This window comes from Triticum dicoccoides, chromosome 5B (genome assembly GCF_002162155.2).
Source record: "Triticum dicoccoides isolate Atlit2015 ecotype Zavitan chromosome 5B, WEW_v2.0, whole genome shotgun sequence".
In the NCBI taxonomy this organism is placed as follows: domain Eukaryota; kingdom Viridiplantae; phylum Streptophyta; class Magnoliopsida; order Poales; family Poaceae; genus Triticum; species Triticum dicoccoides.
Window position 1 is genome coordinate 699,930,634 of NC_041389.1, and position 10,818 is coordinate 699,941,451.

The 10,818-nt window shown below is 47.9% G+C and overlaps 1 pseudogene; it reads right to left on the reverse strand.

The window, feature by feature from the left end:
- Positions 1 to 8,892: 8,892 nt before the first annotated feature.
- LOC119312756 lies at positions 8,893 to 10,618 on the reverse strand (annotated as a pseudogene).
- Positions 10,619 to 10,818: the final 200 nt, after the last annotated feature.

Genomic DNA, 10,818 nt, shown 5'->3' on the forward strand with positions numbered 1-10,818 from the left:
GACGAGGGGCGGGGACGGCCGGGGTCGGTGATGAGGGGCGGGGGCGGCGACGTCGACGGGGACGGCGTCGATCGGGGCAGGGCGGCGCGACGGAGGGAGGAAACAGAGGGAAACTGAATTTTTTTCAAGTGTTGTATATATAGGATGGACCTTTAATACCGGTTGGAGCCACCAACCGGTACTAAAGGTCTGTTTTGGCCAGGCCAAGCGGCGGGAAGCGCACCCCCTTTAGTACCGGGTCATGGCACCAACCGGTACTAAAGAGGGGGGTCTTTAGTACCGGTTGGAGCCACGACCCGGTACTAAAGGGGGTGCGCTGGCTCGAGGCGGTGCGCAAGTTTAGTCCCACCTCGCTAGTCGAGGGGCTACCGCACTAGTTTATAAGCCCCAGTGTGGTAGCTCTCTCGAGCTCCTCTCCTAAGCAGGCCTACTGGGCCTACCTGTCCTCTTCGCCCAGTGGGCCTAATCGGCCTTTGCGGGCCTGCATCCTGGCCCAACTAAAGGTTGTGTTCATAGTCGTATGCAGGCCGCTTTAGCCCAGTAGGCGGGCTTTTTTATTTTCTTAATTCTTTTTGCTTTATTTATTTTTGAGTTGTTTTTTTGCTGTATTTAGAGTTTCTTTGTGAATATTTTTGCTTTAGGTACAAAAAATTACAAACTTTCTGTTAGTGCCGGTAGTTTTCAAATTTGAATAGTTTAAATTTTGAATTATTTGAAATTTGTGTGAATCACTAGTTTGTGAATAACTTAACTTTGAAAAAAGTTTTTTCAGTGATTCTTATTTCTTATGTTTAATATTAGTGTGTTTTATCATTATATTCAATTTGGTAATGCTTAGCTTATTTAAAAAATGAAATGCCTTTATAACAGTTGAGTTTTCGTCAGAAACCCTGATACTTTGAAAGAGATTGTCGATTTTGTACACGAAGTGCATCCAGTTTTTGCCGTAACCCTCTCTACTTTTTTGCACATGCTATTTGTATGAAATTATGATACCATGCCAACTTTCAACCTTTCTGAGTTAATTTGAAATGCTTTTCAATTTCAGGGTCATTTAGCTGGAAAAAATGAGTAAATGCATGAAAAGAATTTGTTTGCACATAAAATTTCTTCGCGTTTCAAATGCCAAAACACATAACTACCCTAACTATTACAGACATTCCCTCCTGGGTGTGAAACACAGAAGAAAGTGATGATAGTGAAGCCGATCACATCCCAGATCTTTGGGTGTGAAACTTTTTCTTCGCGTGTGTCCCTTTGTGCCGTAGCCATGGAAAATCTTCATCATTTAACTGGATGCTCGGGTCAATATTCACTATGAATGGAGCAATTTCATCAAACTTTTCATAATCTTCTGACATGTCTGTCTTGTCATCCACTCCCACGATATTTCTTTTTTCTGAAAGAACTATGTGGCGCTTTGGCTCGTCGTATGATCCATTCGCTTCCTTATATTTTATTTTTCTCGGCCTGGTAGACATGTCTTTCACATAAAAAACCTGCGCCACATCATTGGCTAGGACGAATGGTTCGTCTGCATACGCAAGATTGTTGAGATCCACTGTTGTCATTCCGTACCGCGGGTCTTCCGTTACCCCGCCTCGTGTCATATTGACCCATTTGCACTGAAACAAAGGGACCTTCAAATCACCTGATCCATAGTTAAGTTCCCATATGTCCTGTATGTAACCATAATATGTTTCCTTTCCCGTGTTGGTTGTTGCATCAAAGCGGACACCACTGTTTTGATTGGTGCTCTTCTTATCTTGGGCGATCGTGTAAAATGTATTCCCATTTATCTGGTACCCTTTGAAAGTCATTATATTCGAAGATGGTAACTGGGACAACGAGTACATGTCATTTTGAATATCGCCATCATTCAGGGCATGTTTCTGCAACCAACCGGCGAAAGTCCTCGTTTGTTCGTGTGTAATCCAGTCGTCAGACTTTTCCGGGTGTTTGGACTGTAGAAAATTCTTGTGTTCCTCCATATACGGAGCCACCAAGGCGGAATTCTGTAGAACTGTGTAGTGTGCTTCAGTGAGAGAATGCCCGTCCATACATATTATTTGATGCCCTCCTAGCGTGCCTTTTCCTTCCAGTCTGCCCTTATGCCGCGATTCAGGAACATCAATCGGCTTAAGGTCAGGAATGAAGTCAATACAAAACTCAATGACCTCCTCATTTTCATGGCCCTTCGAGATGCTTCCTTCTGGCCTAGCACGGTTATGAACATATTTCTTCAAGACTCCCATGAACCTTTCAAAGGGGAACATATTGTGTAGAAATACAGGACCCAAAATGTTAATCTCTTTGCAAAGGTGAACTAGGACGTGCGTCATGATGTTGAAGAAGGATGGTGGGAACACCAACTCGAAACTGACAAGACATTGCACCAAATCATTCTGTAACCTTGGTATGATTTCTGGATCGATTACCTTCCGAGAGATTGCATTGAGGAATGCACATAGCTTCACAATGGCTAATCGAACGTTTTCCGGTAGAAGCCCCCTCAATGCAACCGGAAGGAGTTGTGTCATAATCACGTGGCAGTCATGAGACTTTAGGTTCTGGAACTTTTTCTCTGCCATATTTATTATTCCCTTTATATTCGACGAGAAGCCAGACGGTACCTTCATGCTGAGCAGGCATTCGAGGAAGATTTCCTTCTCTTCTTTGGTAAGAGCGTAGCTGGCCTGACCCTAGTGTATGCCATCTTTTCCGTGCATACTTTGCTGGTCCTCCCGTGCCTCTGGTGTATCTTTTGTCTTCCCATACACGCCCAAAAAGCCAAGCAGGGTCACGCAAAGATTCTTCGTCACGTGCATCACGTTGATTGCGGAGCGGACCTCTAGGTCTTTCCAATATGGCAGGTCCCAAAATATAGATTTCTTCTTCCACATGGGTGCGCGTCCGTCAGCGTCCTTCGGAACATGTTTTCCGCCAGGACCCTTTCCAAAGATTACCTCCAAATCCTTGACCATATCATGTACATCAACACCAGTACGGTGGCGAGGCTTCGTCCGGTGATCCGCCTCACCTTTGAAATGTTTGCCTTTCTTTCTTACGGGATGCCTTGTTGGAAGAAATCGACGATGTCCCAGGTACACATTCTTCCTACAACTATCCAAATATATACTGTCGGTATCATCCAAACAGTGCGTGCATCCGCGGTATCCCTTGTTTGTCTGTCCTGAAAGGTTACTGAGAGCAGGCCAATCATTGATGGTCACGAACAGCAACGCCTTTAGGTCAAATTCTTCCTGTCCGTGCTCATCCCACGCACGTACACCTGTTCCATTCCACAGCTGTAATAGTTCTTCAACTAATGGTCTTAGGTACACATCAATGTCGTTGCCGGGTTGCTTAGGGCCTTGGATGAGCACTGGCATCATAATGAACTTCCGCTTCATGCACAACCAAGGAGGAAGGTTATACAAACATAAAGTCGCAGGCCACGTGCTATGGTTGCTGCTCTGCTCCCCAAAAGGATTAATGCCATCCGCGCTTAGACCAAACCATACGTTCCTTGGGTCACCTGCAAACTCCTCCCAGTACTTTCTCTCAATTTTTCTCCACTGCGAACCGTCAGCGGGTACTCTCAACTTTCCCTCTTTCTTACGGTCTTCTGCGTGCCACCGCATCGCTTTCGCATGCTCTTTGTTTTGGAACAAACGTTTCAACCGTGGTATTATAGGAGCAGACCGCATCACCTTGGCAGGAATCTTCTTCCTGGGGCGCTCGCCCTCGGCATCACCAGGGTCATCGCGACTGATCTTATAACGCAATGCACCGCATACCGGGCAAACGTTCAAATTCTCGTACTCACCGCGGTAGAGGATGCAGTCATTAGGGCATGCATGTATCTTTTGTACCTCTAACCCTAGAGGGCAGACAACCTTCTTTGCTTCATACGTGCTCTCGGGCAATTCGTTGTCCTTTGGAAGCATATTCTTTATCATTACCAGCAACTTTCCAAATCCCTTGTCAGATACACCATTCTCTGCCTTCCATTGCAGCAATTCAAGTGTGGTGCCCAACTTTTTTTTGTCAGCTTCGCAATTCGGGTACAACAATTTCTTGTGATCCTCTAACATGCGCTGCAACTTCGTCCTCTCCAGATCACTTGTGCAGTTTCTCTTTTCATCGGCAATGGCCCGACCTAGATCATCAGCGGGCTCATCTGATGCCTCCTCTTTAGCTTCTTCCCGCATTGCTGGCTCAGCTCCTTCCCCCATTGTTGTATCATCGTATTCAGGGAACCCATGGCCAGGATAGCTGTCGTCGTCCTCTTCTTCTTCATTGTCTTTCATCATAACCCCTATTTCTCCGTGCTTGGTCCAAACATTATAGTGGGGCATGAAACCGGACTTAAATAGGTGGACGTGAATGGTTTTTGACGTAGAGTAACTGTGACCATTCTTACAGCCAGCACATGGACAAGGCATAAAACCATCCGCCCGCTTGTTTGCCTCAGCGGCCCACAGAAAAGTATGCACGCCATTAATGAACTCGGAAGAGCATCGGTCATCATACATCCATTGTCGGCTCATCTTCATTACACAACACCGAATAGACCAAATTAATACAAGTTCATACATAAAGTTCATACATAAAGTTCATATACAACACTTAATTAAATGCAACATACAAATAACTCTCTAGCTAAAGAATTTAAATGCAACAACAAATGCGATGAAGATCACAACTAAGGTAACAATTGATCCAACAGCATAATGATACCAAGCCACACTATCAATGGCATATTTTCTAATCTTTCTAATCTTCAACCTCATTTTCTCCATCTTGATCTTGTGATCATCGACAACATCGGAAACATGCAACTCCAATTCCATCTTATCCCCCTCAATTCTTTTCAATTTTTCTTTCAAATACTCCTTTTCTCTTTCAACTAAATTTAACCTCTCGACAATAGGGTCGGTTGGAATTTCCGGTTCACATACCTCCTAGATAAAAATATCTATGTCAACTTGATGCACATAATTTGTCATAAACACGAAATGCAACAACTAGTTTTAAAAGAGAATATACCACATCCGAATCATAACAAGGACGAGGGCCGACGGGGACGGATATCAAAACCATGGCACTATGTATAACAAACAACGTACGGGTAAGATAATTATACGATTAACTATATATCCAAATCACACAAACATCAATTTGGTAATGTAAAACATTCATGAACAAGAGCCTCACCACAAGGTGGTGCCGGCGACGGGACGGTGCAGGCGATCGACGGTGGTTACGACGGAGATTTAGAAGGCACTAAGTAAACCACACCTACATATGCAAACTAAGTGTTATTTTTGACCTCAAATTGCATATAAATCAAATACTAGCAAATATAATTCCTCCCAAGTTAATCACTATACAAAGCATTGCAAGAGCTAATCTAGCAATGAGAGTTGAAAGGACAAAGTTGCTAACCTTTGTGATCATTTGAATGGATGGGGGCCTTCAAATCTTGACAAATTTTGGGCAAAATTTGTGAGGAGCTCGAGGAAGAGAGGGGAAGAACAGAGGAGTGAGGGGATGAAAGGGGAAGAACAGAGTGGCTCGGGTGGACGAAGGGTTTATGTACGTCGACCTTTAGTACCGGTTCGTGCCACGAACCGGTACTAAAGGTGCTGGACGGGCCCCAGACTGACAACACCCTGCCACCACACTCTTTAGTACCGGTTCGTGGCACGAACCGGTACTAATGGTCCGCCATGAATCGGTACTAATGAGAACGGCCGGCTAGCCGTTGGAACCGGCACTAATGGACACATTAGTGCCGGCTCAAAATCAAACCGGCACTAATGTGTCTCATATTAGGTCCTTTTTCTACTAGTGCCCCCCTCCCACCAGGACCTATTGGCCCCAGTTGTGCTTGCATTGTGGGCCACGCAGTTGCAATTGGGCTACAGCACTCCTAGTTGCATGCGTGGTTATGGACACACAATTGGCCCAACAACCCCTTCCCACCCCTAGTTGCAATTGCTTTGAGGGTTATCTAATTGCGGCGAGGTTACCAAACTTGCAGTTGCATGTGTGTAGCGTTGGATGCAACTGGTCGACAAAACCCCTCCCCCCCGTTGCGATTGCTTGTGGGTCCTATAGTTGCGGTCGAGTTACCAAACTTGTAGTTGCATGTCTAGTAGTGGACATGCAACTAGCGGACAACCCCTCCCACTCCTAGTTCCAGCCGCTCTGTGGGTCATATAGTTCCGGTCATCTTACAACACCTCGCAGTTGCATGTCTGTGTTGGACATGCAACTAGGCGACAAAACCCCCTCTGAACCCACTTCATGGTTGCCTTATAGGTTAATACAGTTGCATTCGGGCTACAACACTTGTAGTTGCATGTGTGGTCATGGACATGCAATTGACCCCACAACCTCTTCCCGCCCCTAGTTGCAATCACTTTGAGGGCCGTGTAGTTGCGATGGGATTACAACACTTGCAATTGCATGTCTGGTGGTCGACATGCAACTGGCTGACAACCCCCCTCTCATCCCTAGTTGTTGTCACTTTGTGGGTCATATAGTTGCGTCCATCTTACAAAACTTTGCAGTTGTATGTCTTGTGTTGGACATGAAACTAGACGACAAAAGCCCCTCTAGCCCACGCTGTGGTTGCTTATAGGCCTATGTAGTTTCATTCGGGCTACAACACTTGTAATTGCATGTGTGGTCAAGCATGCAATTGACCCAACAACCTATTCTCGCCCCTAGTTGCAGTCACTTTGAGGGTTATGCAGTTGCGATTGGGTTACAACACTTGCAGTTGCATGTATAGTGTTGAACAAGCAACTGGCCAACAAAAACCCTTTCCATCCTCCAGTTGCAATCATTTTGTGGCTCGTACAGTTGCAGACGAGTTACAACACTTGTAGTTGCATGTCCGATGGTGGACATGCAATTAGACAACAACCCTCCTCCACCCCTAGTTGCATTCGCTTTATGTGCCATGCAGTTGCGATTGGGTTACAACACTTGCAGTTGCATGTCGGATGTTAGACATGCAACTGGTCGACAAAACCCCCCTCCCGCCCAATTGCAGTCGTTTTGTCGGCCCATGCAGTTGCAGTTAGGCTACAAAATTTGTAGTTGCATGTGTGATGATGGACATGCAATCGGTAGGACACTCCCCAAACCACCTTAGTTGCGGTCGATTTGTGGGTCATGTAGTTGCAGTCGGGCTACAATGCTTGCAATTGCATATTAATTTGGTGGCAGACATTTTTTGTTCCTTTACTGATTTACTTTTCTTGACATTTTTTTGATGTGTCCCATTTTATGACTAGCTTGACCATAGATCTGGAAGGAGTTGTTCAACTCAAAAAGAGCAATGAATTTGAGACTGCTTTATCTTTCATGCAATAGTTCAGATTCAACAACCAACTTTGGCCAAGAACAAACCATCAGCAAAGAAGTGTAACCTGGGATAGGTGTGCAGAAATCCTTGAGAAAAAAGATAATCACAGTGAAATGCTACTTTCGAGTGATTTATTGTGGTCCTTCAAATTTTCAGTAGGGAACTCAAAAGGTTTATCGAGAGAGGAAGTTGATTTTCTTCTTATTGCACTTTTTTTCTTTCATTTGTTAGTGTTTCTTGAAAGGTAACGCAGTGTCTTTTTTTTACCTTTTCATTTTTGTTGGGAGAAAGATGATGCTCTTTCTTGGGACATTACTTATTAGATGGAAAATGGAACAATAGTCACCTTACAAAGTTCTTCCTCCAAATGTTTTTGTTTGTACAACTACGATCGGTTTTCCTATTCATATATTGTATGGCTTTATTCTGCAGAAGCATCAAAACAGTTAATTACATTTCTTAGTTACCAGAAGCTGGGTTATCAAAGCAATCTACATGATCCATTTCCGCCTATGTAGCTTTGCTTACAGAAGTTGGGTGATCAAAGCAATCTACATGATGCAACAATCTAATATATAACGCTATGTATGAACTATATATTTTCCTTATATTTAAAGTATATCAGGCTCTAAATATTTCAACTTGGATGATTTGAATAGCGCAAAGGGACGTCCAGTATTAAGGAATGGGAGACTGGTAACACTTCTTTTTTGTCGAATTCAGGACTTTATTAACGTAAAATCATAGTGTTACAATCTGCTCGCAGGCTGGAAACCAGAAACTCAGGGCTTGCATCAAGCCAACTCTCGGTGCCATCAAGTGTGCTAGCTAGACGAGCACACTGATGCGCCGGGTTATTACTTTCCCTACTGACATGAGTAACAGAAAGTGAAGCAAAGGAAGCACCGATGTCCTCTAATTCGGTCAAGATAGGCGCGGCAACTGAACGAGTGTTGCTGCACGAGTTCCACAGGTCAACTAGCTCCAAGCAGTCGATCTCCATAATCACATGTGAGAAACCATGGAGTTGCGCAAAGATCATCCCGTCTCGAAAGGCCAGCAACTCTGCGATGAAGGGATCCGTTATGCCAACCAGTGGCTTGCACCAGGCACCAAGGAACGCAAAGTGCGATCTCGCCACACCTCCTGCTCCCCCCTTCATATCCTCAGCATTGAGCGCGCCGTCAGTGTTGATTGTGACCCACCCGGCCTCGGGTGGCCTCCAGCACTGTCCAACCCTCAGTCTCCTTCGCGAGGAAGGAAATTCCAAGATCGCCAAAGTCTCATGTACCCATTTCAAAGCTTGTACAGGGTCGTAACCATCGCGATCGTGAGTCCAACAGTTCCGTGATGACCATATGCTATGCATTATAGTTATAATCTTGCATCTCTCCTCATCGATGAACATAGGGTCGATCAATATGTCACGTGTCCACGTATCTGGATGCTAGCATCGTGCCGATGCATGGGTTGATGACTACTAGTATAAATACTAATAAACATAATAATATAGATTTATTAATTCCTTGATTATTTTCAACACAATAAAGATGATGGCCTCACATCTTTAGAAAGAACAGATTATTACAACAATACCAGATTATCCACTCAACAGTCCTTCAATTGCAAATTATGTGTAGCAGCACACAACATCAAATACACACCACAGACAGACAGTACTGGTGGCTGCATGCACATGCACCACCTCTTATTACAGCAGATCAGCATATAAATCAAGTGAGAGCGGGAGCAGGCGATGAAATTTTCACGGCACTGAGGCTGAGCTCGGTGATGAGGCGGACGAGGCGCTCCAACTCGGACGACGACGAGCCCCCCTCGGCGACGTCCAGCCTGAGCTGCCGTGCCATGGACTGGGCCGACGCCCTGATCTCAGGGGACTCCATGGCCTCCCTCACCATCCTCTCCACCACGGCCCTTTGGCACACGTCCTTCATGTCCAGCCCCGTCCTCCACACGGCCCCCACGAAGCGGCTGTTGGTCTGCTGGTCGGCGAAGAAGGGCCAGCACACCGCCGGCACGCTCTCCACGGCGGCCTCCAGCGTCGAGTTCCACCCGCCGTGCGTCAGGAAGCACCCCACCGCGCGGTGCCGCAGCACGTGGTGCGCGTCCCGCTGCAGCGCCCACTCCACCACCAGCGCCCTCTCGCTGCCGGCTGCTGCCACCGCCTCCACCGCTTCCCGCAGGGCCACTGAAGACTTGCTAGCGCCAGTCATTTGGTGGAGCATGTCCTGCCGGAACACGCCCAGGAAGGCGTAGCCGGCGGCCACGAGGCCGTGCAGGAACTCGGCCAGCTGCTCGCTGGAGACGATTGTGAGGCTCCCTAGGTTCACGTACACCACCGACCGGTCCTCGTGGCCGTCCAGCCACGCCGACAAGCTCATGTCGTCGCTGCTCACGTGTTCTGCGGCGTGTCTGGCGGCTGGCCTGGCGTGGAGGGGGCCGACGGCAAAGACGTCGCGCATGTGCGGCGCGATCCGCTAGAGCGCCGGCCCCTCCATGGACGCGGCGGTGTTGAGTATCAGCGCCCGTGACTCACCGCAGCGAGCGGCGGTGTCGGCGATGGTCAGCAGCACGGGAACGGGGTCGGGGTCGACGACCTCTTCTTCGCCGTTTCCACGTCCAGGTGGCGGTGGCACCACACGCGGAAGGTCTCGGCACCGTAGGAACCCCTCCATCCCGGGGACGCCGCGCACCTGCTCGTCGCAAGGGACGGGCTTCTCGCCGAGCTCCAGGAGCCTGGGCACGGACAGGTACGCGAGGAAACCACACGCGCTCTCCGTGCGGAACGCGAGCGCCGGGACGCCGAGCTCCTCGGCGACGCTGACGGCGAACGGCATCACGCCGTCGGCGATGACGCACGTCACCGCGTCGTCGTCGTCCGAGTCCACCATCCGTAGCAGCAGGGCGCGGTACGCTGCGCTGCCCGCCGTGCGCATGGACTCCACGAGCTCCATGAGGCCGCCCACGGAGCGGGGATGGTGGTCGGGGAGGCCGTCGGGGATGGACACCAGGCGGAGGCGCGGGTGATGAGGCGGCACTCGGGTGAAGCGCCGGAGGTTGTGCTCCGTGTGGAGGAAGGTGACGCGGAGGCCGGCGTCGAGGAGGGCGGAGGCGAGGTGGAGCATGGGGTTGATGTGGCCTTGCAGCGGCCACGGGAAGGCCAGCACGTGCGCCGCCATCTCCCCCTCACGCAGTAGCTAATGGCGCCTCGGCCGGCCGGGTGAGCATGCTGCTATCTAAGCTAGCGGTTTATATATGTATGATCGCGGCGGGACGATATGGTTGTCTGCTTCCTACTATACATATTATACGTTTTGTCAAAGCTTCTCATATAAAATTTTTTGACGTGGCAATAACAATAGTATCTCCTATTTCTACATACAAATTGCTTTTAAAGGGAGCAAACCAACCTG